Genomic DNA, 25,938 nt, shown 5'->3' with positions numbered 1-25,938 from the left:
CAACTGTTAGCTCACCACTCGTGATCTAGTCCTTATTAAGCTGCAGGTGCAGCTTCGGGCCACAGCATTTCAGGATTGTGCAAGTAAGCCTAGAACACTAGTTAAGTAGCTGTGGTCTTAAAGGGAAAGTATACACCAATTTTCATATAACTGCATATAATAGACACTACTATAAATAATAATATGCACAGATACTGATATAAAAATCCAACTGATATAAAAATCCAGTATAAAAATGTTTAAAAACTTACTTAGAAGCTCACAGTTTAGCTCTGTTAAAAAGGTAGCTAGAACACCCACTTTAAGTGGGAAATTAGAGACCCCCCCCCCCTTCCTCTGCATTTGAAAAGACTCTTTAAACAAACAGGAGCAAACTGGAGTAGGTATACCTTGGTATTCTCCTAAAGCTTTGGGGCTTGGTTAGGAGTCTGAAAATCAGAGAAATGTTATTTATAAATAAGCAAAACTATACATTTTTGACACAAAAAACTGTATGGGCTATATAAATGAATCATCTACAAAACATTTATGCAAAGAAAATTGAGTGTATAATGTCCCTTTAAGTCTACTTGAATAAACGCAGTCAGGGTTAGCGTCCGAGTATGGGTGTTAGGGTTTCTTGCAGTTTTCCTGCTCCATTGAAGTCTATAGGAAAATATGTTAGCTCAATGCTAGGATTTTTATTTTAGTAATAGTAGGGTTATGTTTTTTTACAGTAATGTTTTATTTTTATTTTTTTTAAATGTTAGGTATTTTATTTTAAAAGCAATATAAGGTTTTTATTTTAATAGTAATGTTAGGTTTTATTTTATTTTATTTTTATTTTGTTTAAGGTAGGGTTAGTTTATTTTTGGGTTAACTTAGAAGTTTGTTAGTCAAGGGGTTAGATGTTAGTGGGTTATCTTGCGGTGGGGGCTGGAGGTTTAGGGGTTAATAGTGTAGTGTTTTACTTTGCAGTGGGGGGCTGGCGGATTAGGGGATAATAGTGTAAGGCAGACTTTGCGGTGGGGGTGGTGGATTAGGGGGTTAGTAGTGTTAATAGGTAGTTTGTGAAGTGGGGGCATGGCCGTTTAGGGGTTGGTTTGTAGTGTAGGTTAGTGTAACTGTTTCATACATACAAACTGTTTATGCAAACTTTCAAGTCGCATTAAATTTTTGAACGGTAAATGCGATTTTGTTTGCATGATTGCATTTACTTTCAACTTGTAATACAAGCGCATATTACTGCTCTATGCTACCCATAGAAAATATGGGTAGCATAAACTACCATGAGTTTGCAGAAACAAATTTGCCGTAATTTAAACAGCGCGCCACTTGTAATATGGATTTGAACGTAATGAACTATAGCGCTTCCCTTGTAATCTAGCCCATTATAGGCCTCTTTGAAGCAGGCCAAAGGGTTTTTACTACCTCTAATGGAAGTTTATTCAACCATCATTTCTGTGAAGATGTTTTTACACAAATTACACCTGAACCTGTTACCCCTCAACTTGAGATAATGACCCCTTGGTCTGGTGTTGCTTATTTTAACAAAAATAAAAAAATACTTACAGCCTCATCTTTATTAATCCCCTTGTATGTTTGAAAGTTGCTACCACATTGCCTCTTTCCCTTTTCTCCTCTAAGCTAAATATATTTAGGTCATTGTGCGTTTCTGTGCTAATTTTATTTTTGAGACTGTGTATCATTTTAGTAGCCCTACTTTGAACAGATTCCAGAAGATATGGTCTTCAGAACTGCATGCAAGATGTGCCCTAACTAGTGATCTGTAAAGTGGCCTTAGATCATTACTATTTCTGCCAAATATACATCATCCTATACAACCAAGCATTCTACTGGCCTTAATTGCTGCAATACTACATTGTTTACCAAAATGTTAAATCATCTGAAATAATAATTCCCAAATCATTTTATGTTTTTATAATTGTAATTGAGTCTGTAATTAGCCTTTAGAGTTTTCGTTCCTAAATACATAATTTTGCACTTTGTGATACAGAATGTTAGATCCCAGTCATTTGTCCAGTCTTCCAATTTTTTATATTACTTCTAAATTGATCCACCCCTACCCCAGAACATCAATTCTACCACTGACTTCTGTCAGGCATACCTTCCCCTGTAATCCTTTGCTGATATTACAGATAAATATGTTAAACAAAACAAGCACCACAACTGACACTTGCAGAAAACTACATTCCAGTGAAAGCACTCCATTAATTAAGGTAATCTATCCTTAAGGTAGCATTCTACCCACTTCCCAATTTTTAAATCTAGACCAAGGAAATAAAGTTTATGCATTATTTTGTTTAGTTTTGTTTGTTTTGTTGGACAGGGTAGCATCCTTCACTGAAATATAGATAAGCTACATCTACTGCTCTTTAGTTACATATTCAAAGAAGTAAATTATGTTATTCTGACACAATCTTGCTGAATTAAAACCATGCTGTTTTTGGCTCTCTAAATTGTTTTGCTTTAAGTATGACATAATTATAACCTCCATTCATTTTTCTACTATTGAAGTAAAACTGAGAAGCCTGTAGTAACCAGAGTCTTCATTACTGCACTTTTTATGTAGAGGTGCTACATTATCTATTCTCCTGAAAAATTCCTGACATAAGTGATTGGTTACAAAGTTCAGCTAATGCACAAGGAGCAACAGTTTGAGGAAGGCCAATTTTGTGTTCCAGACTGTGCTCCTGTGCGCAAAGTAAGGTCCATTAAGACATAGTTTGAGGAGTTTAGTGTGGAGGAACTCCTGCATGGAGATCTGACCTCAACCTAACCTAATACATTTGAGATGAACTGGAACGTGGATTATAAAATAGACCTTATCATCCAACATCAGTACTAGACCTCACAAATGTTCTTTATACAGCATGCAATAATACAAAACAATAATAAAATGCAAAGTTTGCAGATATTTACCAAATTCCACAAATAAAAGTGTTCATATTCAATTTTTATATAATCATTTTAATGATACAAAGGATAATTCAAGATCTAATACTTTTGTTAAAATTGTAAATATTTAATACATAAATAGGAGTAGAATTATTAAGCAGTGGATGCTGCAATCATGTCTGCCAGCCATTTGATACAATGGCACCATAGTCTCTTTAGATAGAATGAGAACTGTCTCAGAAACCTAGGCAACGCGTGGCTGGCGAATAAACTCATTTTTTTCCTCCTAAATCTAGTTTATCTATGTGGAAATCACAAAGACTCTGTTGCCCTTGTGTAGAATCTCATCTTCTGGATCTTCAAACTAGTTGATTGTGCTTAATATGAAATTGTAGCTCTAATACATGGGATTCATTCTTTACCTAATGATTGACTCATTGTTGTGATGGCTTTCAAATACCCCCTTCATCCAATGGGGTCAATTTATTAAGGTGCGGATGGACATGATACTCTGTATCGTATCATGTTGTGATGAAGCTCCTCCCCTTACCTGCCTATAAAACCGTACTTCCTGCTCACCTTGTTGCTTGAATATTTTGTTTCCCTACCTCAGTTCAAGCTCGTCCTGCTAACAGAGTTAAAGAAGCATTACTTCTAATTCTGCAAGCTCTTACCTCTCAGTGATTGCTACAACCACAGATCTATTTACTGCTCCGTTCCTGTCTCATCTGGGAAGTCTCTTTACCCATCACTGCACACAGCTCTGGAGAACAGCTTCACCGTTAACTCAATTTCCAAACTGTCAGCTTGTGAACAGAGTGTGCAGCTCCTCCCTGACTGCCAGCAGAAGACCGGAACCATAACAGCTGCTGCTCATTCCGGATTTCCTCAGTCTCTTTGTGGGATCTTCAACTTCAGCTCCTAGGATCCTCTGAACACCGCTGACCTTCCGGGTTATAACCCGGACCTCTCTCTCCCCAGAGATAAACCGCAAGTACTCTGCATTCAAGCAGTATAATACTTAACTCTATTGGTATGTGAATGTAATAACAGGATATCCGTAAATGTTATATATCTATCTGCATTTAGATCTGTGACATTATTTCCTTTTAACCAGTTAATCTATTAAGCCATAGTGAAGTTACAGACTATATACCTTACAACAAACACAAGGTTCTCAAAATAGGGATCTCAATAGACTCATCACTAATATACTATCTCATTACTGGTTATATACTACTTTAATGAGACACAATCTTGGATTAACTGCATAATTGCTCATCCCATTGTTTCAGTCATAAACTCTGGGTCTTTGTCATTTTGATAAAAATCTATTTCCTAGTAGCAAATTTATGACGAACTCTGACACATATCCGCCGCACATCGATAAATGCCGACAGCATACGATGTCAGCATTTATCAACTGCTGGTGCAATGCCGCCCCCTGCAGATTTGCAGCCGATTGTCAATCAACCCGATCATATCCGATAAAGCTGATTGCTGTCCGCAACCTCAGAGGTGGCTGACGAGTTAAGGAGGAGCGGTCTTAGGACTGCTGCTTCTTAACTTCCACTTCAGGCGGACCTGAAGCATCTGCTGCTTCATAAATCGACCCCATTGAGTCAGGAAAGTAATTTACTCTGCTTCTTGTTATAAATTATGTCTCTACATGGATAAATATTTTCTAAACTACAGTTGAGGTATAAGTTACTGAGTGCTCCAAAGACATAAATTGTACAGTTACATATGGTGACAGATGCAGCATTTGCTTTAAATGTTCTTAGCAAGTTCTTGCCTATCTCTAAAAGTTGTAGGAAGATATGCAGTGAATGGTATTCCAGGAAGCTAAGGTAAACTGTACTCCACAACAATTAATATTTGTTCCTGCTCAGGGAGAAAGTGGTAGCCCCTCTGGTCCCACAAGATGCTAGAGAGCTGAGTAATAAGCATAGGTCTTTTGGAGGCAGACAGAATTATTCATGAAAAAAAAACAATAAAAGTTCTGACTTTCCTACATTTTTTCCAACATTACTAAAAAGCGATAAACCATGATTTTTCTATGTGGAAGATGGCTAGCAGTGGAACATTTAATCAAAGGAAGTAAAGATGAAGTAAAAATACTCCTGTTGAGATTGGGCTACAAAAAAAAGGGACTGTTAATACAGGAGATCCATTTGCCGGGTTGAGAAACAAAATAATGGTTGAGTAATTAAATAGGAGACTTTGTATAAAGTCAGGCACCCTAAATCTGTCCTACCCAGATAGCCTTAAAGGGACACTGAACCCAAATGTTTTTCTTTCATAATTCAGATAGAGCATAATATTTTAAGCACATTTCTAGTTTACTCCTATTATCAATTTTTCTTCATTCTCTTGCTATCTTTATTTTAAAAGCAGGAATGTAAATCTTAGCAGCCAGCCCATTTTAGGTTCAGCACCATGGATAGTGCTTGCTTATTGGAGGCTTATATCTACCCACCAATAAGCAAGCATAACCCAGGTTCTCAACCAAAAATGGGCCGTTGTCAGGGTGCCCAGAATCGGACTCAGACGAGAAGTGCAAAAATAATCACACCTTTATTAATTGCAAAAAATAATAAAAAGTTCACAAGTCAAATAACAAGCCAGGAATCAAAACCAGAGCTGGTAGTCAGACGATCCGAGCCAGGAGCCAAAGCGAATAGTCAGACGAGCCAGAATCAGGAACATGGAGAACAGCAGAGTCAGGAACAAGCCAGGGATCAGGAACCATGAGGGACGTCAGACAGCCAGGTAATACACAGGAGCTCTCACAAACAGGTCTGAGACAATGCAAGGGCAAAGCATACTGAACAGAGCCCCTTTAAATAATAAGTGATGACATCATAATTCTGAGACTGCATCCTGTCTCACATGGATGATGTACACCAGTCTGGCCATAAAAGGAAGTGCAGGAAATGAGCAGCATCGCACAGTATGCACCAGAGTCAGCAAGAGAGGTGAGTAAAATGGCTGCCAGAAGCACATGGCAAACAAAACAGGGAAAAAAAACTGACAGTCGTCTCCTATGCAACACATTTCTGCTTTGTAAATAAAGATAGCAAGAGACTGAAGAAAAATTGATAATAGGAGTAAATTAGAAAGTTGCTTAAAATGTCATGCTCTATCTGAATCATGTCCCTTTAAGGAATTTGAATGTCATTCTTACCTCTTTGCATAATATTAAAATTAAAAGGACAGTAAAGTCAAACTTAAAGTTTTCTGGTTCATATAGAGCACACAATTCTAAACAACTTTCCAATTTATTTCTATTATCTAATTTACTTCATTCTCTTGGTATCATTTGTTGAAAATAATACCTAGGTAGTCTCAGGAGCAGCAGTACATTACGGGAAACTAGTTGATGAATGGTGTCTGCACATATATTCTTTTTTCATTAGCTCACCCAGTGTATTCAGATAGCTCCCAGTAGTGTACTGCTGTTCTATTAACAAAGAATATAAAGAGATTAAAAAAAAAATAGAATAAATTGGATAGCTGTTTAAATGTGTATGCTCTATCTGAATCATGAAATAAAAAATGGGGTTTTATGTCCCTTTAGATTAGTCTGTTTTCACTCCTGGAACCTGACGGCATGGATAAAATAGATTTTATGCTATTAAAGGGATATGGTACCCAAATGTTAAAGCAATTGAAAGTGATGCAGCATAACTATAAAAAACTGACTAGAAAATACCACTTGAACATCTCTACGTAAAAAAGGAAAGTATTCACACCCCACTGTAAAGAATGCTAGTCCCAGGATTTGCAAGGGAGTGTGCATCTGGCATGTGCAGGCACAGTCATGTTAATTTCCTATTTAGTTTAAGGAAGTTTACTATGGCCTAGATTTGGAGTTTGGCAGTAGCCGTGAAAACCAGCGTTAGAGGCTCCTAACGCTGGTTTTAGGCTACCGCCGGTATTTGGAGTCACTAAAAAAAGGGTCTAACGCTCACTTTTCAGCCGCGACTTTTCCATACCGCAGATCCCCTTACGTCATTTGCGTATCCTATCTTTTCAATGGGATCTTTCTAACTCCGGTATTTAGAGTCGTGTCTGAAGTGAGCGTTAGAAATCTAACGACAAAACTCCAGCCGCAGAAAAAAGTCAGTAGTTAAGAGCTTTCTGGGCTAACGACGGTTCATAAAGCTCTTAACTACTGTGCTCTAAAGTACACTAACACCCATAAACTACCTATGTACCCCTAAACCGAGGTCCCCCCACATCGCCGCCACTCGATTAAATTTTTTTAACCCCTAATCTGCCGACCGCCACCTACCTTATACTTATGTACCCCTAATCTGCTGCCCCTAACACCGCCGACCCCTGTATTATATTTATTAACCCCTAATCTGCCCCCCACAATGTCGCCGCCAGCTACCTACAATAATTAACCCCTAATCTCCCGACCGCAAAGAGCCGCCACCTACATTATAGCTATGTACCCCTAATCTGCTGCCCCTAACACCGCCGACCCCTATATTATATTTATTAACCCCTAATCTGCCGCCCTCAACGTCGCCTCCACCTGCCTACACTTATTAACCCCTAATCTGCCGAGCGGACCGCACCGCTATTATAATAAAGTTATTAACCCCTAATCCGCCTCACTAACCCTATAATAAATAGTATTAACCCCTAATCTGCCCTCCCTAACATCGCCGACACCTAACTTCAAACATTAACCCCTAATCTGCCGACCGGAGCTCACCGCTATTCTAATAAATGTATTAACCCCTAAAGCTAAGTCTAACCCTAACACTATCACCCCCCTAAGTTAAATATAATTTAAATCTAACGAAATTAATTAACTCTTCTTAAATAAATTATCCTATTTAAAGCTAAATACTTACCTGTAAAATAAATCCTAATATAGCTACAATATAAATTATAATTATATTATAGCTATTTTAGGATTAATATTTATTTTACAGGTAACTTTGTATTTATTTTAACCAGGTACAATAGCTATTAAATAGTTAAGAACTATTTAATAGCTACCTAGTTAAAATAATTACAAAATTACCTGTAAAATAAGACTAACCTAAGTTACAATTAAACCTAACACTACACTATCAATAAATAAATTAAATAAAATACCTACAATTACCTACAATTAAACCTAACACTACACTATCAATAAATTAATTAAATACAATACCTACAAATAACTACAATGAAATAAACTAACTAAAGTACAAAAAATAAAAAAGAACTAAGTTACAAAAAATAAAAAAAATATTTACAAACATAAGAAAAATATTACAACAATTTTAAACTAATTACACCTACTCTAAGCCCCTTAATAAAATAACAAAGCCCCCAAAATAAAAAAATGCCCTACCCTATTCTAAATTACTAAAGTTCAAAGCTCTTTTACCTTACCAGCCCTGAACAGGGCCCTTTGCGGGGCATGCCCCAAGAAGTTCAGCTCTTTTGCGTGTAAAAAAACATACAATACCCCCCCCCCCAACATTACAACCCACGACCCACATACCCCTAATCTAACCCAAACCCCCCTTAAATAAACCTAACACTAAGCCCCTGAAGATCTTCCTACCTTATCTTCACCGTACCAGGTTCACAGATCGATCCAGAAGAGCTCCTCCGATGTCCTGATCCAAGCCCAAGCGGGGGGCTGAAGAGGTCCATGATCCGGCTGAAGTCATCATCCAAGCGGGAGCTGAAGAGGTCCATGATCCAGCTGAAGTCTTCATCCAAGCGGGAGCTGAAGAGGTCCATGATCCGGATGAAGTCTTCTATCAACGGCATCTTCAATCTTCTTTCTTCGGGAGCCATCATCTTCCATCTGACGCGGAACATCCTCTTCTCCCGACGCCTACTAGCCGAATGACGGTTCCTTTAAATGACGTCATCCAAGATGGCGTCCCTCGAATTCCGATTGGCTGATAGGATTCTATCAGCCAATCGGAATTAAGGTAGGAATATTCTGATTGGCTGATGGAATCAGCCAATCAGAATCAAGTTCAATCCGATTGGCTGATCCGATCAGCAAATCAGATTGAGCTCGCATTCTATTGGCTGATCGGAACAGCCAATAGAATGCGAGCTCAATCTGATTGGCTGATTGAATAAGCCAATCGGATTGAACTTGATTCTGATTGGCTGATTCCATCAGCCAATCAGAATATTCCTACCTTAATTCCGATTGGCTGATAGAATCCTATCAGCCAATCGGAATTCGAGGGACGCCATCTTGGATGATGTCATTTAAAGGAACCGTCATTCGGCTAGTAGGCGTCGGTAGAAGAGGATGTTCCGCGTCGGATGGAAGATGATGGCTCCCGAAGAAAGAAGATTGAAGATGCCGTTGATAGAAGACTTCATCCGGATCATGGACCTCTTCAGCTCCCGCTTGGATGAAGACTTCAGCCGGATCATGGACCTCTTCAGCTCCCGCTTGGATGATGACTTCAGCCGGATCATGGACCTCTTCAGCCCCCCGCTTGGGCTTGGATCAGGACATCGGAGGAGCTCTTCTGGATCGATCGGTGAACCTGGTATGGTGAAGATAAGGTAGGAAGATCTTCAGGGGCTTAGTGTTAGGTTTATTTAAGGGGGGTTTGGGTTAGATTAGGGGTATGTGGGTGGTGGGTTGTAATGTTGGGGGGGGTATTGTATGGTTTTTTTTTTACAGGCAAAAGAGCTGAACTTCTTGGGGCATGCCCCGCAAAGGGCCCTGTTCAGGGCTGGTAAGGTAAAAGAGCTTTGAACTTTAGTAATTTAGAATAGGGTAGGGCATTTTTTTTATTTTGGGGGGCTTTGTTATTTTATTAGGGGGCTTAGAGTAGGTGTAATTAGTTTAAAATTGTTGTAATATTTTTCTTATGTTTGTAAATATTTTTTTATTTTTTGTACTTTAGTTAGTTTATTTCATTGTAGTTATTTGTAGGTATTGTATTTAATTAATTTATTGATAGTGTAGTGTTAGGTTTAATTGTAGGTAATTGTAGGTATTTTATTTAATTTATTTATTGATAGTGTAGTGTTAGGTTTAATTGTAACTTAGGTTAGGATTTATTTTACAGGTAATTTGTAATTATTTTAACTAGGTAGCTATTAAATAGTTCTTAACTATTTAATAGCTATTGTACCTGGTTAAAATAAATACAAAGTTACCTGTAAAATAAATATTAATCCTAAAATAGCTATAATATAATTATAATTTATATTGTAGCTATATTAGGATTTATTTTACAGGTAAGTATTTAGCTTTAAATAGGAATAATTTATTTAAGAAGAGTTAATTAATTTCGTTAGATTTAAATTATATTTAACTTTGGGGGGTGTTAGTGTTAGGGTTAGACTTAGCTTTAGGGGTTAATACATTTATTAGAATAACGGCGAGATTAGGTCGGCAGATTAGGGGTTAATAATTGAAGTTAGGTGTCGGCGATGTTAGGGAGGGCAGATTAGGGGTTAATACTATTTATTATAGGGTTAGTGAGGCGGATTAGGGGTTAATAACTTTATAATAATAGCGGTGCGGTCCGCTCGGCAGATTAGGGGTTAATAAGTGTAGGCAGGTGGAGGCGACGTTGTGGGGGGCAGATTAGGGGTTAATAAATATAATATAGGGGTCGGCGGTGTTAGGGACAGCAGATTAGGGGTACATAGGGATAATGTAAGTAGCGGCGGTTTACGGAGCGGCAGATTAGGGGTTAATAATAATATGCAGGGGTCAGCGATAGCGGGGGCGGCAGATTAGGGGTTAATAAGTTTAAGGCTAGGGGTGTTTAGACTCGGGGTACATGTTAGAGTGTTAGGTGCAGACGTAGGAAGTGTTTCCCCATAGCAAACAATGGGGCTACGTTAGGAGCTGAACGCTTTTTTGCAGGTGTTAGGTTTTTTTTCAGCTCAAACAACCCCATTGTTTCCTATGGGGGAATCGTGCACAAGCACGTTTTTGAGGCTGGCTGCGTCCGTAAGCAACTCTGGTATCGAGAGTTGCAGTGGCGTTAAATATACTCTACGCTCCTTTTTTGGAGCTAACGCAGCCATTCTGTGGACTCTCAATACCAGAGTTATTTTAAAGGTGCGGCCAGAAAAAAGCCAGCGTTAGCTACGCAGGTCCTTACCGAAAAAACTCTAAAGCTAGCCGTATGAAATCTCATGAGATTTAAGTTAATTTGCATGAAATCACAGTAAAGCAATGCATGACCTCAGCACTGATGATGCTAATTGGCTATTGTAGGTTATTTTTTATTTTTCAACTTGTTTACAGAGCACTTACTCTGGTGAGCTAAAGACATTTTGAGGTAAAATATCTTCCCTTTTTACATAGAGATGTTCATGGGATATTTTCATGTCAGTTTTTTACAACTATGCCTTATCACTTTTCAGTGCTTTAGCATAAGAGTACTATGCACCTTTAATATATTATAATTCAAAGATAGACACTATAGTCTTTAACTTTTGGTGTATGCATGCTGTATATCTTTAACTGTTCTGGGAGCCTGTTTGGATTAAGAATGTAAGAGATCATCTAGCATTCTAAAGTTTTCCACTGTTCTATTTTATTCAATATTATGTGGACTATAAGTTATTATAAAAACTATTGGCCCCATTTATGAAACTGTGAATGCTGGGTGTTTCAGGCTCGCACAAGTGGGCCTGAAATGTTAGTTAACTAGGTGCAGTCTTAAGACCACAGCTACTTAGCCTCTGCACCACCACTTAGCCTCTGCAGGCTTGTTAAATCCTCTGATCTGATCTAATCTGGAAAATTGACCAACCCTGCTCTAGCACAATTGGTTATGCTAGAGTAGGGGAGCTCGGCTGCACAAGAAATAACTTTTGCAATGTTAAATGTAGGGCAGCAAATGCTGCCTGCTCGCGTGATGCTGGGTGGACAAGCTTTGCAAGAGCAAACCTTGTCCATCAGGCATTTAATAAAGGGGGCCCTATATCTTATAATGGTTTGCTACAACATTGCAGTTAAATGATGCAGATTTAAGCCAAATAGGGTTCTATAGGTTGTGAATATTCCTCTTATGTTTTCCAACTTTCATATTCCCACTGTAGTATGATATAGATAGATAGATAGATAGATAGATAGATACTGTAGGTAGATAAATAGATTTTCTTGTTAACTTCTTACTATTGAAATTTAAACTAATTATTTTATTTTTCAATTTAAATTATTGTGCTGCCATGTGACATGTTTTTGTCATCTATATTTTATTTGTATAAAAGTACAAAGTAATCTTGATTTCCAAGAGATTTATGAGTCAACTGAATTCCATGAATGGATTTAGCTATCATGCACTGAGCACACAACTAAACTCCATAAATTCATTTAGCTATCATGCAATGCGCACACATCTTGTATTCAGTTAAAGTTTATTCAAAGGTACTTCTATACTGATGTAATAATTAGGTCCATAAATTGACATTTGCTTGCTATTAGCAAACATACTCATTGAAGAGCTCATTTTTGACCTTTACAATTCTTTAACAAAGAAATCCTTTTAAATAATAGACTCTGCTCATGCAGCTGTACAGATTCATCAATATGTTGATACCACTGACAAAACATAAGTTTCAGATCAATTAGTGAATTGGCAGACTAATTTAAACAATCTTTACATGTGGTTTAAAAATTCATTATTGATGAGTGCCAACAAAACTGTACTATTGTTGTTCAATTTGAAACACATGTTCTCTTGACTCTTCTAGTCATTTATAATTTCATTAGTCATGGTAAAGTGTTCTATTTGAAAAAATGTTTGTGTCTTGATAAAACAAAAATAGGTTGAAATATGTAATATTAAGGGCCAAATTACAAGTGTAGCAGTATATAACGCTCCTGCTCGTGCACTAACTCTGCTAGAAGTATTTTTTTTTGCACATGTTGGGTAGTGTTTGTTTTACTAGTTGAAAGTAAACCCGATGCGCACATCAACCTATTTCCCTATAGAAGTAAATGGAGCAAAAAAGTGGAGGAAAAACTAACTACTTGCACGCAAACCCAATTGCATATTCTCAAGATCGCTATATAGATGAAAATATTAAAATTTCGCATTCCAATGTTATTCACTTAGCAGACAATGTTCTATTTATTCATCTATATATATCTATCTATATATATATATATATATATATATATATATATATATATACATATATATATATATATATATATAAAAAATGGTATTTGGTATAATGGTATTTTGGTATAATATATTTATATATATGATTATATATTAGTATAGATACATATACAGGAATAACTATTTATAAATACATAGAACATATTCTGCTATGTGCAGAACATTGGAATGTCAAATATTTACATTAAATACACAGTATAAGACTTTATAAAACAATTAATATTGCATAAATATGCTTTAACATGTTTTCACCTCTTAATTGCAAAGGGCTCTAATGCACTTTCATACACATCTATATACGTATACATATGTATTTATGTGTTTATATATATATATATATATATATACCGCACTGTGCAAAAGTCTTAGGCCACCATTAGACCATTAGATTTGTTGTTTTAGAAATGGTATAATGACCATATTTAATTATTTCTTTATTAACCCCTTAGTGACCACAGCATTTTTCAATTTTCTGACCGCTTGGGACCAGGTTATTTTTACATTTCTGCAGTGCTTGTGTTTAGCTGTAATTTTACACTTACTCGTTTACTATACCCACATATATTATATATCGTTTTTCTGGCCATTAAATGGAATTTCTAAAGATACCATTATTTTCATATCTTATAATTTACTATAATTTTTTTTATAGTAACTTGAGGAAACGGCCAGGAGCTTGCGGCCAAGAAACGCGTTTTAAGCTCGTAAAAATAAAACATACATTGTTTTAAAATATACACTTTGTTACGGCTCTTATCTAATTATCTCCCTCTGCTTCACTGGGGGAGTTTTCAAACGTTTAAGCCGTCTCCTAATTGCGGATTGTGCCGCTCGCTCCAGACACAAAGGGGTAATCGTTGCTGATATTGAAGATCTCTTGTGCACTACGGAGGAGAGTCCACGGCTGCATCTCTGAATGGTTTGGAGGATCCGTGACTCAGCGTACTGACTGCTGTTGAATGTCAGCCTGCACATTCGCATTTTTTTACATAAGAGTGCCAGTACCTTTGTGAGTATATCTCCATCCGTTTTTAGTGTAATATTGGATTCTGAAGTTTGTCTACACCATGAGGCGCTGTCTTTTTTTGTCCTTCCTAAGTTATACTAAGTTTGTTCATTATTATTGACTCTGCATATAGGCTCTCTGGGCATTTGCCACCGGGGCATACCAAAATTTTTCTGATAGTCTGGATTTTATGTCCTGTTGGACTCAGACGCATTTTTCTCTCTACTATTATACTTTTATTCTGTTTCACCTGGAAACACAGTATTTAGTCTTTGGACCAATATACGAGTGGTCTCAATATGGAAGGTACCAATACTTACTATACAGGGAATGCACTGATATTGAGCAATTTTTTTCCCAATAATATATCAGATTATAACTTAAACCATCTTTTTGATCAAATGGAGAAATTACTGATTAAGGAATTGAAATTACAATTTGATGTCTGGACATTCGAAAGATATGCTAAATTGAACATTATACCTCGGGGTTTGAGACTGAATAAGTTCCCCACATTTGAGGTCCAAGATGAGAACTTTATTAACTCTTGGAATAGTGTTCTTAACGAATGTTCAGTGCGTTTAATGCTTTTACTTATTTCATATAAAAACCAGCAATTGATCATAGTAAGGAAAGAGATAGGTAACTTACACACAGAAATGAACAATAGGAAATCAGAGTTGGATTTTCCAAGATTTGATGTGATACTTAGGTCCTCACTCACTGAGATTAAAACACAGGTTATGGATCTGAAACATAGTAAATACATTAGAGACCAAATGGATTATGACACTAAGAGTGTCTATGTGTGGAATAGGTCAGATAGATCCAGCACCAGACGAGCTCAGAATAGAGGTAGATCAAGAAGCAGGAATAGAAGAAATAATAGAAATGCTAGGTCACTTAGTAACAATAAAAACATATACCCTAATCCTGAGAACAAGGGCACTGGTCATGAAATTAGCAATATAGAAATAAGTTTGAGTTCAGGGCCTACTGTTTCACTCCCCTCTCAGGGTGGCATACTTAAGACTATTTCCAATCGTAATGTGAACTTTCAACCCCCGGATGCTCAGATAGTTGCATCAACAGATGAACAAATAGTTAGACCTAAGGTGGCGACACAACATACAAACATCACACAAAAGGGATCTAAGTTTATAAGTAGTGACAGTAAGTTACAAAATTCTGTAGTTAATCAGGACAAGAAAGACTTTGAACAGGTTTTTCAGGTTGCTTCAGAAAATCAGGTATAGGACATGACATGAAGGAAATATATCCACTGAGAGGGAACAGGGGAAACTCCAAATATATTTGAGTAATGTCATTAATTTATCATCTAAAGAAAAAACTGATGTACACATTAAGTTACTTAGCATGGGCCTGAATTTTGCACCATCTAGCAAATTTAATTTCTTTGAGACTATGTTGGATCTAAATAAATTAATACGTACACTAACTTTGAAAACGTTTTTCTCTGGTGAGGAACCAGATGATGGAACAGGAACACTTGATCATAAATCAGTTATAATAGAGACCTTTTATAATTGGAGACCTTTTACAGAAGGGTGGAACACGATCTTGCTTCCCTGGATTCTGAATCAGATGATTTGGATAACCTCACACATAAGGAGAGAAAAGCATTACATGAACTTAGACAAATGAGTGACATAGTCATAAGTAATGCAGATAAGGGTGGGGCAGTTGTGGTCCTTGATCAAATGGATTACATTAATAAAGCCCTCCGCCAGCTTCAGGATCCACTTAATTATATCACTTTACAGGGAGATCCCACTAAAACTTACCAGGGTGTTCTCAGGACACTTTTAACCCCTTAACGTCAAGGGTCGTACAGGGTACGTCTTACACAAACTGGTCTTTAAAGAACAGCGACGTACCCTGTATGACCTAGGTGTTTAAAGCGGCTGGAAGCAATCCTGATCGCTTCCAGCCACTTTCAAGGTATTGCCGTGATGCCTCGATATTGAGGCATCATAGCAATACCTTTTCTGGCACACCGATGCATCGGCCAGCGATGGTGCCGATTGTTTGTGGGTGGGAGCAGCTGCAGGGAGGAGGGTGGGCGGCCCATCGCTGGGAATCTTCTTCCGGATTAGTCCCCGGTGCATGCAGGAGCACGCACGGGGGCGGGGTTGCGTGCGCACGCATGTGTGTGCGCGCGCGCCCGCGATCTAACCAGCTAAACGGTCCGGTTGTGGTGGGAGCGTGTGGTGATCTGTGGTGGGAGCGGGTGCTGGGGGTTACATTTTTATTTATAAAAGGGATCTGGGAGAGGGGGAGGGGGGTATTGAGGGGGGCCAGCTACACTACAGAAAAAAAATATATATAAAAAAAATGCACAAAAGTTTGAAAAGTGGGTAATGGCAGACAGCTGCCAGTACCCAAAATGGCACCAAATAGTGAGAGGGGGAAGATTAGAGAGCTGTGTGGGGGGGCTCAGGGAGGTTGGGTGCTATGGGGGGACCCTACACAGCAGCATATGTAAATATGCTGGAAAAAAATTAAAAAAATTAAGATAGCTTTTATTTTAGTACTGGCAGACTTTCTGCCAGTACTTAAGATGGCGGGGACAATTCTGGGGTGGGGGAGGGAAGAGAACTGTTTGGGAGGGATCAGGGGGTGGGATGTGTCAGGTGGGAGGCTGATCTCTACACTAAAGCTAAAATTAACCCTGCAAGCTCCCTACAAGCTACCTAATTAACCTCTTCACTGCTGGCCATAATACACGTGTGATGCGCAGCAGCATTTTGCCGCCTTGTAATTACCAAAAAGCAACTCCAAAGCCATATATGCTTGCTATTTCTGAACAAAGGGGATCCCAGAGAAGCATTTACAACCATGTGTGCCATAATTGCACAAGCTATTTGTAAATAATTTCAGTGAGAAACCTAAAATTGTGAAAAATGTTACGATTTTTATAATTTGATCGCATTTGGCGTTGAAATGGTGGCATGAAATATACCAAGATGGGCCTTGATCAATACTTGAGGTTGTCTACTACACTACACTAAAGCTAAAATTAACCCTAGAAGTTCCCTAAATGCTCCCTAATTAACCCCGTCACTGCTGGGCATAATACACGTGTGGTGCGCAGTGGTATTTAGCGGCCTTCTAATTACCAAAAAGCAACGCCAAAGTCATATATGTCTGCTATTTCTGAACAAAGGGGATCCCAGAGAAGCATTTACAACCATATATGCCATAATTGCACAAGTTGTTTGTAAATAATTTCAGTGACAAACCTAAAGTTTGTGAAAAAATTTGTGAAAAAGTGAAAAAATTTTTTTTATTTGATCGCGTTTGGCGGTGAAATGGTGGCATGAAATATACCAAAATGGGCCTACATCAATACTTTGGGATGTCTTCTAAAAAAAAATATATACACGTCAAGGGATATTCAAGAATTCCTGAAAGATATCAGTGTTCCAATATAACTAGTGCTAATTTTGAAAAAAAGTGGTTTGGAAATAGCAAATTGCTACTTGTACTTATTGCCCTATAACTTGCAAAAATCATGTAAACATAGGGTATTTCTAAACTCAGGACAAAATTTAGAAACTATTTAGCCTGGGTGTTTTTTGGTGGTTGTAGATGTGTAACAGATTTTGGGGGTCAAAGTTAGAAAAAGTGTGTTTTTTTCCATTTTATACTAAACATGTTCTGAACCTTCTGAATAACCAATATTGGGTAGAGTGTTGCTACAGGTGGTTGACAATCGATGTGACGGCCCTTTATTCATCGATACCACATGAGAAAGGGCTTGAAGCCATCCAGTATTTTCTTGAGATTTTTACACTTTTTACTAAAGATCTGAGAGAATTTGTAATCAGGGTTATCAGATATCTGTTGACACATAATTACTTTAAGGTCGAGGGACAGTTTTATCTCCAAAGATCTGGGACAGCGACGGGGGCTAAATTTGCCCCGTCATATGCCAACCTTTTTATGGGTTGGTGGGAGCTGTCCCACATATTTGGAGACTTTAACATCCATCAGGAGCACATTGTATTCTATAAAAGATACATTGATAATCTGCTATTAATTTGGCAAGGATCAGTGGGGGAACTTAAGGAATTCCTGTGTCACTTGAATGACAATAGTGTGGGTTTAAAATTCACCTGATCATAGTGTCAACAGTATCTGCATTCTAGATTTGACTCTGATGGGCAATAGTGATGGATGCATCACTAGCGATACTTACCGCAAACAAATCAGGAAAAACATGCTACTGCATGCCAAGAGCTGCCATCCTCCGCATGTGCCTTTTGCGGTGGCCAAAGGTCAATTTATAAGACTAAAAAGAAATTGCATGGAGGATGGAGATTTCTGCAAGCAGAGCAAAGAATTGTGAAGGAGATTCGAAGAGAGGGGATACAAAAAATCAGTACTTGATAAGGCCCAGGAAAAGTTAGCCAGAATTGACAGGCAGACTTTACTTAAGGATAAGACTATGGGAGACAGTAGTCAAACCACCAGGAAGGATGGGGTATACTTTGTCACTAACTTTAGTTCCCAGTATCACAAGGTCTATAAAATAGTCAAAAAGCACTTTAACCTTTTAGCAGCTGATGAGGGTATAACTAGAAGTGTTGAAAGCGGGCTCAAGTGCTCCTACAGAAAGAGTAAGACAATGGGCAATTATCTGCCCCCCTCTAGTTTGATGAAACCAATGAGCTCTATACAGAGTTCATGGCTCCAACATAAAGAGATGTTCAAATGTGGCAGGAGAAGGTGCAGACCGTGTGAATACGCATTAATATCAGATCAAGTTTGCTCTATGACAACAGGCGAGAAATATAAGATACAATCTTGCCTTAACTGCACCTCAACATACATCATTTATGTAATATCATGCATAGACTGTGAGATTCAGCATGTAGGGTTAACTACTAATGATGCCAACACACATATTAGAAATCACTTGTCAACATTTAGGAGCAGGAGAAGCCACTACCCCTCTTGTCCAGCATTTTGCGAAGAAACACAACAAATCACTGGCCAGCTTTCACTGGCAAGCCATTGAAAAGGTGAATCCACCATTTAGAGGTGGTGACAGGGACAAAATACTGGGCAAGAGGGAAATGTTTTGGTTCTTTAAATTGGGTACTAGGGGTCCAAAAGGTATGAACTCAGAGTACGACCTTATCAATTATTGGAAATAGTCCACTTTTGACATTATTAAGTTAATCATGCCACACTGTTTTGCATACTATAGGTTAATCATTCTTATAATTACCTTTTATACCATCACACTATAGTAAAACAACTGTTTATTCCTTGTTTAACATGACATTATGCCACTCTGTTTTGCATACTATAGGTCAATTATTCCTATAATTATCTTGTATACCATCTCACTACCGTGAAACAACTGTTTGTCCCTTGTTTAACATGTTATCAAGTTTGGGATGTTTTAGATCCTTACTTAAGCATAATATATTTCCTATATTCTTATACTGCTATAAGATCACATTTATCCTCAAGTTACCTCCACACATTTTTTGCATGTATCCTCAGTTCCATTTATTCGGATATGATTCCAATGGATTTATTATGTGTGGATTTAACATTTGGATATCCTGCTCTCTCCTTTTTTTATTTCCTTTTTTGATTTGTTTTTATTATGTATTTAATTTTGTTTCAGTGATTGTGTGTGTATGTATATATATATATATATATATATATATATATATATATATATATATATATATATATATATATATATATATATATATATATATATATATATATATATATATATACAGTGGGGCAAAAAAGTATTTAGTCAGCCACCAATTGTGCAAGTTCTCCCACTTAAGAAGATGAGAGAAGCCTGTAATTTTCATCAAAGGTATACCTCAACTATGAGAGACAAAATGTGGAAACAAATCCAGACAATCACATTATCTGATTTGGAAAGAATTTATTTGCATATTATGGTGGAAAATAAGTATTTGGTCACCTACAAACAAGCAAGATTTCTGGCTCTCTCAGACCTGTATCTTCTTCTTTTAGAGGCTCATCTGTCCTCCACTCATTACCTGTATTAATGGCACCTGTTTGAACTTGTTATCAGTATAAAATACACCTGTCCACAACCTCAAACAGTCACACTCCAAACTCCACTATGGTGAAGACCAAAGAGCTGTTGAAGGACACCAGAAACAAAATTGTAGACCTGCACTAGGCTGGGAAGACTGAATCTGCAATAGGCAAGCAGCTTGGTGTGAAGAAATCAACTGTGGGAGCAATAATTAGAAAATGGAAGACATACAAGAGCACTGATAATTTCCCTTGATCTGGGGCTCCACGCAAGATCTCACCCCGTGGGGTCAAAATGATCACAAGAACGGTGAGCAAACATCCCAGAACCACACGGGGGGACCTGCAGAGAGCTGGGACCAACGTAACAAAGGCTACCATAAGTAACACACTATGCCGCCAGGGACTCAGATACTGCAGTGCCAGACATGTCCCCCTGCTTAAGCCAGTACATGTCCGGGCCCGTCTGAAGTATGCTAGAGAGCATTTGGATGATCCAGAAGCGGATTGGGAGAATGCCATATGGTCAGATGAAACCAAAGTAGAACTGTTTGGTATAAACACAACTCGTCATGTTTGGAGGAGAGAGAATGCTGAGTTGCAACCAAAGAACACCATACCTACTGTGAAGCATGGAGGTGGCAACATCATGCTTTGGGGCTGTTTCTCTGCAAAGGGAACAGGAAAAATGATCTGTGTACATGAAAGAATAAATGGGGCCATGTATCGTGAGATTTTGAGTGCAAACCTCCTTCCATCAGCAAGGGCATTGAAGATGAAATGTGGCTGAGTCTTTCAGCATGACAATGATCCCAAACACACCACCCGTGAAACGAAGGAGTGGCTTCGTAAGAAGCATTTCAAGGTCCTGGAGTGGCCAAGCCAGTCTCCAGATCTCAACCCCATAGAAAACCTTTGGAGGGAGTTGAAAGTCTGTGTTGCCCAGCGACAGCCCCAAAACATCACTGCTCTAGAGGAGATCTGCATGCAGGAATGGGCCAACATACCAGCAACAGTGTGTGACAACCTTGTGAAGACTTACAGAAAACGTTTGACCTGTCATTGCCAACAAAAGATATATAACAAAGTATTGATATGAACTTTTGATATTGACCAAATACTTATTTTCCACCATAATTTGCAAATAAATTCTTTCCAAATCAGACAATGTGATTGTCTGGATTTGTTTCCACATAGTTGAGGTATACCTATGATGAAAATTACAGGCCTCTCTCCTCTTCTTAAGTGGGAGAACATGCACAATTGGTGGCTGACTAAATACTTTTTTGCCCCACTGTATATATATATATATATATATATATATATATATATATATATATATATATATATATATATATATATATACTATATTGTCTCTTGCTTTATGCTGGTGTCCTAAACATCTTGCTCAAAATGTTTCATATCATATCCAATTTAACTATGTACTTATGTTCTGTTTTTATTTGTGTATAGGAATTTGCTCTATTTTATATTAGTGTTTTTACAAATTGCATTATATGCACAATATCATGACGTTAGAAGGTTTATATATCTATGAACCCTACTGTCTGTATTAATCTGGCAATGTATAAGTAAAAAGTATGTAGTAAACAAACAATAAGGTTAACGAAGAGTTAACAGCACTAAAATTTTAGCCTATTAGAAACAGGCATGGATTATTTAAATCATGTGATTAGTATATACTCTAGCTATGAATACGGCCTAGCACTGAAACATGTTAGCACCTATTTTGCTGTGATACTTTTGTTTTGTTTCACTTTTATGGTACCTTCCATATGTTTTTAAAACGTTTTATTAATACATTTTGGACTTTTAATATACTTCCTCTGGACCTTCTCTTTTTTTGCACAGATGATATAGATATATATATATTCTTCAGTGTAGCATCCCCCCTTAGCCCCCAACTTCTCTGATCCTCCCCCAAACAGCTCTCTAATACTCCCCCCTCTACATATTTGCCACTATCTTGGGTACTGGCAGCTGTCTGCCAGTACCCAGTTTGCAAAAAAAACAAAACTTTTTTTTCCCTTCACTTTTCTGTAGTGTAGCTGCCCCCTCAATACCCTCCCCCCCTCTGATCCAATTTCCCCAAGTCTTATCTTCCCTACCTCTCCCTCTCCCTCTGCATCCTTCCCATTGCATTGAATGATAGACTATCCATTTAGACCCAGCTTTTATGTGCCTTGATGTCATGTTTACGTTTGTTTCAAACCATTTTTATATAGTATGATCTTTTTTTCTTCTTTATGTTGCAACGGTTTTATGTTTTTGGAAATTTGAATTAATAGTTGTTGCCAACTGTGTGTATGATCTTAATATGATCGATTTTCCATCAGATTTAATGCTGTAATTTGGAGCCGTTTTTCAGCTCATCCTATTGGACATGACATTATACTCCAGAGTAGGCGTTGGTATTAGTGTGTATGAATGATCCGATCTTATTGGTCCTTACTCGTTTATTTACTTATCGGTCACAACTCATTTTAGAATCAGAGTATATTAATGTGTGAATAAAAAGACTAACGTACTTAGTCTGTGACTCTCAGTTTGAGCTATAATGCATCATAGGATGTCTGTCTATAATATGATGCAATCGGTGATAGCTTATCCTATGGAGAATTGAATGTTGAGACTATTTCTAAAATCCTTTCATTCAGTGTTTTTGATACCCGAAAGATGTGGATAAATTATAGGTAATTCTATTTGTCACTCCTTTAATATGGGTTCTCACCTGTAGGCTGCTTATTTGCTTTCTCCCTTTTACTTATTAAGAGTTAGAGAATAAGAATCTAAAATTTAGTTATAATGTGTCTATACCCAGACAGGTATAAAGGTAAGATATCATCAAATGATGATTAAATATAGAATAGAAGCCTTTACAAGCATGAGGAGGTGTTCTAAAATTTAGAAATTAATCTAAATGAACTTGGATCGTTATCGAACATCAATAATGTCTGCTAGGCATTAGGTGAATTAAATATGGTCATTTAGTGTCTTGCAGAAGTAGGTAATTCACTATATTCCATATAAATAGTCAGAATTTATAAGATGTCCTTTTGGTAACAGGATGGCAAATGATTGAATATTGAGGACTTTTAAGGAACTATAGTTACGGGAATTAATCTTGGCCAGTAGGGGTAAAGGTCCTAATTGTGCTGATACTCGAAGTGTAGATCATAGGTTGGTGAGATTTATCAGAGTATAGAATAATAACGGAGGTTACTGATCTATTGATAATGTGACCACCTAATACTTATATACATATGCATGGAGACAATTTTATATAAATATGTGTAGAGACATCTTTAACTTTTGAGGAAAGGTACTCCATATGGATATATATGTAAAGACATCTTTAAACTTTTAAAGAAACAGTTACTTCATATGGATATATGCGGAGACAACTTTAAACTCTATGTAGATTTTTGTGAAGATAGTTGTATGAAAATTAGTGGTTTATAGCTTGGCCCCTATATGGGGTTAGTATATCCATCCTATGTTTATCGCTGTTATATGGGCATAAACCTGTCTGACTTTCCTTGGTTATTTGAAATTTGAAATAGAGAGAGGCAAACAATAGGGTTTAAAGCTTTAAAGCTTACTTCTGGTTAGACGGGGATTAGTAAAGTTAAACATATCCCAAATATATATGGAGCTCTTTTAATTGAAATTTGGTTCAATTGAGGTTTATTTAAGATTTAAGATTTAAGAGATGGAATAAATCTTCCTTATTGTTCAGCCCTCTGGGGTTCAGGCAGTCCAAATGAAAGATCCATTTAGATTCTGCCGTTAATAATTTATTTCCGTAGTTACCACCTCTCCAGTTTTTGGTAACTTTCTGTATCCTCATATATTTAAGTTCTTTGATGTTCCCTTTATGTTTTATAGAGAAGTGTCTATATAAGGCTGTATCCATATTGAGTTTATCAATCAATAGGAGATGTTCCCGTATCCTGTCTTTCAATGTTCTGGACGTCACTCCCACGTACTGGAGACCACATGAGCATTATAGTAGGTAGACTACTCCCTTATCTTGGCATCGAATAAGATCTTCAATCTTATAACTTTCTTTCTTATTGAGTGAATGGAATTCGATCGTTTTTACTCCACATTTGCATGCCTTACAGGTGTGACAAGGGAAGAAACCTTTGATCTTTTTCCAAAGACATCTTGTACTTCTGATGTTCTATTCTTCTGTAGGCTAGGTGCTAGTTTGTTCCTCAAGTTGTTTGCTTTTCTATAAATAAATCTTGGCCTCAAAGGTAGTCTCTCTCCTAGTACGTCGTCATCCTTTAGTAATGCCCAGTGTTTCCGAGAAATGTTTTCGATAATATACTTGTTTTCACTGCATTCCGTTATCAGCGAGATATTCAGGATACTTTCATCTCCATCTCTTCCTGTTTTTGATTTATAGTTGGTAAGTTCTTTCCTTTCTACTTTTCTCACTTCTTCAATTTTCTGATCTAACATTTCTTCATCATATCCTCTCTCTAGATATTTTGACTTTATTACTTCTGCTTGTTCTTCCCACTTGGATAGGTTAGAACAGTTCTTCCTCATTCTCAGAAGCTGCCCTTTCGGAATATTGTTCTTCCATCTTGTATGGTGGCAGCTTGTTCTATGGACATAGTTGTTGATGTCCACTTCTTTAAAGTGGGTTGATGTCTCCAATATTCCTTCTTTTACCTCTATTTTCAAATCCAGGAATGTCAGTGTTGTGTAGCTCCATTCATATGTGAACTTTAGATTGACCGTATTCTTGTTCATAACTTCAATGGTATAATTTAGATATTCCAATGACCCTTTCCAGATAATGCTTATATCATCTATATACCGGCAATAGAGGACCAGGTCCATGCTAGCTGGGCAAGAGTCCCAATAAATCTATTCCCACTTACCCAAATACGGATTGGCATAACTGGGCGTGAACCTGGTCCCCATTCTATTTGCCACTATCTTGGGTACTGGCAGCTGTCTGCCAGTACCCAGTTTGCTAAAAAGAAACTTTTTTTTTTCTTCATTTTTCGGTAGTGTAGCTGCCCCCCCCTCAATACCCTCCCCCCTCTGATTCCATTTCCCCAAGTCTTATCTTCCCTCCCTCTCCCTCTGCATCCTTCCCATTGCTTTGAAGGATTGACTAAGTAGCCACCCTAGATCACTCCCAATGCCAGTCCGGCAAAACCGGATCGACCTGAAAAGGAACTGCACCAGCAATGAGCCGCCCATCAGCCTCCCTCCCTCCCACCCACCAACCATCGGCACCATCACTGACCAATGCAGAGAGGGCCGCAAAGTGTCTCTCTCTGCATGAGGTGCTTAATAATGGTATTGCAGTAATGCCTCAATATCGAGGCATCCCTGCAATACCTTGAAAGCGTCTGTAAGCGACCACAATCGCTTCCAACGCTTGAAACCCCAGAGGAGGTGTCAGGCAAGTCATTGGTCATTAACTGACACTTTTTGTAGGACCTGCCTGACGCATCCTTGTTCGTTAAGGGGTTAAAGTACAACCAGAAAAAAAAACAGGATATTTGTATGCAGTATTAAAAAACAAAAATCAGGAAAACAACAGCTTCTATAGGCTAAACTGGCAAGCATTAAGTGTGACATTCCATAAAACTTGAACAATAGCAGGAACCTGGCTCTCGTAAACCTAAATGGAATGGAACCCTAATTAATGTCATTGCTATCACCTGTATTTCTCCTACTATTTCATGTCAAAATGACTGATGTGAAAAAGGTTTATTACACCAGGTTAGTGCAAGACTTGCTTGAGCATTATATACACATGTAGTATGA

The sequence above is a fragment of the Bombina bombina genome, chromosome 3, assembly GCF_027579735.1.
Source record: "Bombina bombina isolate aBomBom1 chromosome 3, aBomBom1.pri, whole genome shotgun sequence".
Taxonomy (NCBI): Eukaryota; Metazoa; Chordata; class Amphibia; order Anura; family Bombinatoridae; genus Bombina; species Bombina bombina.
Note: the sequence above shows the minus strand (reverse complement) of the source record.